This window comes from Sander vitreus, unplaced genomic scaffold, assembly GCF_031162955.1.
Source record: "Sander vitreus isolate 19-12246 unplaced genomic scaffold, sanVit1 ctg639_0, whole genome shotgun sequence".
Taxonomy (NCBI): domain Eukaryota; kingdom Metazoa; phylum Chordata; class Actinopteri; order Perciformes; family Percidae; genus Sander; species Sander vitreus.
Window position 1 is genome coordinate 1 of NW_027595728.1, and position 7,042 is coordinate 7,042.

The window sequence follows — 7,042 nt, forward strand, 5'->3', positions numbered from 1 at the left end:
AACCTCTTGCAACATTAGCTTCTACTATGCTAGCCATCTTAGCTGCAAAAAGCGTTATAACTTACAATTTCGTAGGCAACAGCAACTCCACAAGTCAACTCAAGCGACTGAGTGAGCAGAGAGACAGTCCCGACCCGCAGACTCAGAGCTGGAAGCTCGCAGACCATGGGATTCACTCGAGAAAGCACAAGTCAACGAGGGCTTGTGAGTTGTCGGGGATTCGTGAGTTGTCGCGCGAATCAGCCGGCTATATGAGCGGATCTGATTCAGACGAGCGAGTGAAGTCTCTCCTTGAGCTCAGAGTAAAGCAAAGCCACAACAAAAGCCATTCTTTCACTTCTGAAATAACATACAATGTTCTGCGCGTAGCCTAGCTAGGCCTACTGTAGGTTTGGTGTAGAAATGTAGTATGTTAAATGCAATTATAGCGAGCAGACAGTCAGTAAGCTCACCTCGCAGACAACTCATGTTCTTTTTGTCTTCAAAAAACTTTATTATTCAAGTACAGATACACATAGAAAACATTAAATGCATACATACATACATACATGAAAAAGGGGCGCATGGAATTGACATTGAAGAGGTTGTAAGTCATTGTGAATGTTCAGAGTCCGGATGGCTTTATTTGTCAGTCCTACTAAAGTTTCAGAATACAATTTCATGTCATTTTTAAATGAATAATCGGTTTTCTTTCAGACCGTTTACATTTATGGATATAACGTTTTCCAAATACAATTAAAAGATTATAAATGAAAACATCTCGCCTTGGATGTAGCATACAATACTGACTCAAGTGACTCAAGTGACTCGCACAACCCGGATCAGTTTAGTGAGCGACTCAGAATAACCCCAATCCTTAAAAGGAATCGATCAATTGTTGTTGAAAAGTCCGTCACTCTCTTCTCTGCCAGCACTAAATGAGACCCATGTTACATCCAATGTAGCTACTGCCATCTATTGGCACCTGTACGTTACTACACTTGGCTGCAGGGGCGCCGCCAGGAATTTTGGGCCCCATGACAAAAAATCTAATTGGGCCCCCTCTGCGCAGCTGTTGTCACCACATCTCTAGGACCTAACCGTCCAATCAAAAGCTTTACATAACTCCAATTAAAGGCTTGCAACTGTCTTGCTTCTTGTAGTTCAATACAGTTCATATTGTCTGTATCTTACATGCAGGCACAGGTAAGCTACTCACTGTTTCCAGCTGTCCAGCATCCAGTACAGACAGTAGGTTGTTTTTTTTATTTTATTTCATAATGATCATTATGTGAGAAAATAATTGTTATTAATGTGTTTATTTCTGTCATTTATAAATATTTCATTTTATTTTTTGTAATGGTAAAAAGAGCAAGAGAGACAGAGAAATCCCCACAGACTCCCTGCTATGATGCTAACTGGCGTGTCATTGAACACAATGTTGCTCACCTTCTTCACTGGGACAGGGAGGGGCTCAGTTAGGGGGAGACTGGGCTGCTGCTGACTCATCTGTTGTTAAGTCTGCTAAAAGGGGCAGGGACAATGATTTAATATGAATATCTTGCTAAACGTTTCCCTGCACTGGTTAAATGGTGATTAAATGGAGGCTAACACTAGTCTGTAGCTAGCTAGCTTATTTCACTATGGACATTAAGCCAACAGGTTAATACCACTCACAGACTATAGGCTACCCACCTTTCTTGGTGAAAAACTGGGTTACAGTTTGACACCCTTTCCTTTGTCTTTCCTCTCTCTCTTTTCTCTCTTTCCTTTTTTGAAAACCAGATTTTGATTTAACGTTACTTAGTAACATCGTGGTCACTGTAGTTCTGGCGCATCTACTGACTGCAACTAAACACCGTCACTGAGTGCGCTAAGGCAGGACCAAACCATTTCATGCAGATACAGGGGGGTGGTCGGTCTATATGGATGTTTACTTTTTGGTCATTGGGGATATTTAACTTTTACTGCCAAAAACAAGTAAAAACAAAGAGATCATTCATTTTATTATTATATTTGAAATATATATACTGAATGATGATGCTTTAATCATTTTATCTTCGTTTTTACCTATTTTTTGGGGCCCATGTCAGTCATGGGCCCTTGGAATTGTCCTTACTTTTCCCCCCTATACGGCGCCCCTGCTTGGCTGAGTGTAACACATACAGCCGCATTGACTAAAATACCGGTAGGACAATAATCCAGAAAAACAACGTGTGGAAAAAAGCATGAATATATTGTTGAATCTGTTAAATTAAATTGGTAGAAATGTACATTACAATTAACTTGAATTTTATTTTGACTTAATATTATGTGAAAGGCACTTAGGAGATTATCCACACTATTTTTTTCCCCGGCCTTTATTGGTCCGTGTTGACCGTGCCCCCGGCCACTATCACAGGCCCGGCTTTTATTTGAGGAAATACAGTATTCATCCACTGCATAATGCCAGACGCCCATCTTTCTGTGCAGAAAGTGAGAAGAAGGATTACAGTTTATAATGTTTTACAGAAGCTTTAACTGGAGTTCTGACTGAACAAAACTTTTAGTAAAACCTCCACTGAATAGTTTACTTTTTAAAACAGGAAGTTAACAAAATGCTCTACAGGATTCAACTTAAATCAAATAAACATTTAGTTATTTAATGAGCATTGTTTGAGCTGAACAACTACTTCTGTTATTGCTGTGCACATGACAGATACTGAACCTTGAACCTTAGGGAACACAGCAATACAAAAGTTACAATAGATTTAAAAATAAAGACTTTTATTGTGTTGACTCAAAGCTCCAACACACTTCCTGTTTCAGCCGAATCACTTCTTTAATTTAGATTCAGAGTCAGATTAGTTTAAAGTCAAACATGTTAAACATCAGGGAACACACTTTGGTACCCAGGCCCAGCACCGTTCACAAGAAACATGTGCAGTGTTTCAGTTTAAACAGACCCTCTAAATAATAAATAAAAGCTATAATAAATAATAGAGAAGCATGTTAAGAGAAACGTGCATCAGTCTGTGCAGTAAAAAGTGCAGAGGATCAGTAACTTATCAGTAAAAGAAGGTGTTTGTTTGACTAAAAACAGGCTGCGGCCCAGTGTAAACATGCTTAAAGGTGTCGTCAGGGTGGAGGATAAATACTGATAAATCATTAATTATGTCTGTAAATATACGACTCTTTCCCTGAAGTGGTAATGACTGTAAAACCCTGTTTTTATGTTCAGCAGACGAGCGCTGAGTCATCTGGAGAAACACACCTGAGGGAGATGTGCAGAGAGATTGAACAGTGTCGTTTCCCAGCACAGAAGGAAAAGGACGAAGTTACGTAACGCTGCGAGACGTAAACGCACGTGATCCTTTAACATGTAACAGCCTGCAGAGGGAAGTCCATATACGGTCGGACAGGTGTGTCTGCAGGTTCACAGCTGTGCTGGGAGGGTTTGATCTGCAGAGACAGAGACACACAGAGACACAGAGAGAGAAACTTTCAGTTGATTTTAAACCAGTAAAAGGAACATTTAAGAGACTTTGAGGAAGAGTCAGAGACGTATGGAGACATCAACAAAACCTGAGGAGCCAAGAAGTATTTTACAACTAGAAATGTCATGTTTTCTGATGAAGAGGACGTTTTAACTGAGGTGGTATTTAAAATGAGAAAACAAAGTCCAAGCTCAAGGTGCCACTCCTCATCCTGGCATGAATATAAGCTTGATAACCCCTCCCTGTGTTGTATAATAACAATAAAGCTGAACCTTGAACCTGGATCCGTTGATAAGACAGTCACACATACTGAAAGTCACAGTCAGACCGTCGTCACTGAGAGGTGAAATGGAGCAGAAAGGAGTTCAGCTGGACCGGGAAACCTTCTCTTGTTCCATCTGTCTGGATCTACTGAAGGATCCGGTGACTACTCCCTGTGGACACAGATACTGCATGAACTGTATTAAAAGCCACTGGGATGAAGGGGATGAAAAGGAAACCCAAAGCTGTCCTCAGTGCAGACAGAGCTTCACACCGAGGCCTGTCCTGCTGAAAAACACCATGTTAGCAGTTTTAGTGGAGGAGCTGAAGAAGACTGGACTCCAAGCTGCTCCTGCTGATCACTGCTATGCTGGAGCTGAAGATGTGGCCTGTGATGTCTGCACCGGGAGAAAACTCAAAGCACACAAGTCCTGTCTGCAATGTCTGATCTCTTATTGTGAGAAACATCTTCATCCTCATTTTGAATCCCCTGCTTTTGAGAAACACAAGCTGGTGGAGCCGTCCAAGAAGCTCCAGGAGAATGTCTGCTCTCATCATGATGAGGTGATGAAGATGTTCTGTCGTACTGATCAGCAGCTTATCTGTTATCTCTGCTCTGTGGACGAACATAAAGGCCACGACACAGTCTCAGCTCCAGCAGAGAGAGCTGAGAGGCAGAGAGAGCTCGAGGGGAGTCGACAAAACATCCAGCAGAGAATCCAGGACAGAGAGAAAGATGTGAAGCTTCTTCAACAGCAGGCGGAGGCCATCGATCTCTCTGCTGATAAAGCAGTGGAGGACAGCGAGAAGATCTTCACTGAGCTGATCCGTCTCCTGGAGAAAAGAAGCTCTGATGTGAAGCAGCAGGTCAGATCCCAGCAGAAAAGTGAAGTGAGTCGAGTCAAAGAGCTCCAGGAGAAGCTGGAGCAGGAGATCACTGAGCTGAAGAGGAAAGACGCTGAGCTGAAGAAGCTTTTACACACAGAGGATCACAACCAGTTTCTACACAACTACCCCTCACTGTCACCACTCAGCCAATCTACATCCAGCATCCATATCTGTCCTCTGTACTACTTTGAGGACGTGACAGCGGCCGTGTCAGAAGTCAGAGATAAACTACAGGACGTCCTGAGAGAGAAGTGGACAAACGTCTCACTGACAGGGACTGAAGTGGACGTTTTACTGCCACAACCAGAGCCCAAGACCAGAGCTGGATTCTTGAAATATTCACGTGAAATCACACTGGATCCAAACACAGCAAACACACAGCTGTTATTATCTGAGGGGAACAGGAAAGCAACAGTAATGAGACAAGAACAGTCTTATTCTAGTCACCCAGACAGATTCACTGGCTGGTGTCAGGTCCTGAGTAGAAAGAGTCTGACTGGACGTTGTTACTGGGAGGTGGAGATGAGAGGAGGAGGAGTTTATGTAGCAGTCGCATACAAGAATATCAGCAGAGCAGGGAGGTCGGATGAATGTAGATTTGGACGAAATGACAAATCTTGGGCGTTATATTATGACGACAATTTACATTTTGGTCCAACAAAGTCCAAACTCCCGTCTCAGGTCCTGGGTCCTCCAGAGTAGGAGTGTACCTGGATCACAGTGCAGGTATTCTGTCCTTCTACAGCGTCTCTGAAACCATGACTCTCCTCCACAGAGTCCAGACCACATTCACTCAGCCCCTCTATGCTGGACTATGGGTTTATTGTTGGTCTGGAGCCTCTGCTGAGTTGTGTAAACTGAAATAGACAGAAGTCATTTAAGGGTTAAATTCTGTGTTTTAACTCTTTGACTTATTTAGTCTCCATGTTTGTTGCTGAGAGCTGATTGTTGTGACTTTCTATTTTTTCGACGTGTTTAACCTTTTTCATGTGTTTACACGTTATTGTTGCTTTTTTCTCATTTTTTTTGCTTTTATCAACATTTTTTGTCACTTTTTCGACATTTATTTGCTTTTCTAAACGTTTTTGTAAATGAGTTTGATGTTTTTTTTGCTTGTATTGACGTTGTATAAGTGATGAGACGTTTTAGTTTGTTGAGAAAACCATTCGGGGAGCCCCAGAAGCTCTCGATGTGCTCAGTTATTATAGGATAAGAACTGTCCGAGAAAAACATATTGCAAAAAACAAAAATATAAAAATATAGTGATAGACCGTGGATTTCAAAAGGATTACAAAATGCCTGTAAAAAAACAATCCACTTTATAGATAATGTATTAAACACAGAAGTATAGAAGCAGAAAATAAAGATAAGAAATAAGCTGATTAAGATGATGGGAACTTGTAAGAGAGATTACTATAGTAAACTATTAGATACTAATACAAATAATATGAAGGGTATATGGAATATTCTGGATTTGAATGGGAATATAACTTCTGAATATATATGTTCATTGATTACAGATTCATTATCTCTGTAGACTTATTATTTTGTAGCTAACTCATTTAATAGGATAGAAAGGGTATAAAGGGGTAGGAGTACATACGTTTTACTTCTTCCTACTCCTTTTTGCATGTGTAAATAGAGGTCTTTCAGTACTGGAAATTATGGAGTTTTATTTTTTAACTGTTTTTTTTTTTTTTATTACTATTATGTTCAAAATAAAAGATATCAATCAATCAATTAATTCGGGGAGCCCCAGAAGCTCTCGATGTGCTCAGTTGAGATCTGTTATTTTACCTTTGATTGTTGAAACAGGACGATATGTTAAAAAAGATCTTTACCGAGATGATGTGTAGATATTAGTTATTTGTTATTCATGTATTTCTCCACGTTATGTATCTGCGGGACAGGAAGATGTCTGTTAAATAGCGGTGTCTTGTAATCCCATGTGGGACGGGCCAAATGTTGTCATAATCATAATCAATAAGTCCTTCTTCTCTTTGACATAGCTGAGATTCTGGTTCAAACTAAGTGATTGTGTGGATGAAGTGAATGTGTTGATGAAATCATTGAACAAGAGTCTTTGAACAGACTTTCCTGATGGGATGTGTGAACAAACTGAAGCTTTACATGATGAATAAACTAACATCAACAAAGTCTTTTCTTCCTGTCTTCATTCCAGGGTTTCATACAAAGCTGACGGAGAAAATGTGAAACTGATATGAGAGTATAACTGAGGCCCTTTTCCTCCTGAAACACCACAAAGTAGGGCGTAGACTCAGGACTTTGTTATTCCAATATCATTTGTATATTTAAATAAATAGTGATATTTGAACTAATATTAGGCAGCCCTTAATATTCAAACCTGTTATGGGCGTTATTTTGTGTAAATGTGTTTGCTTGTAAACGTTGTTTTCAATTCAGATTCCGAGGCTTTT

General features: G+C 40.4%; 1 pseudogene; it reads left to right on the forward strand.

Moving 5' to 3' along the window:
• Window positions 1-3,457: 3,457 nt before the first annotated feature.
• On the forward strand, window positions 3,458-6,761 carry LOC144514644 (tripartite motif-containing protein 16-like; annotated as a pseudogene).
• Window positions 6,762-7,042: the final 281 nt, after the last annotated feature.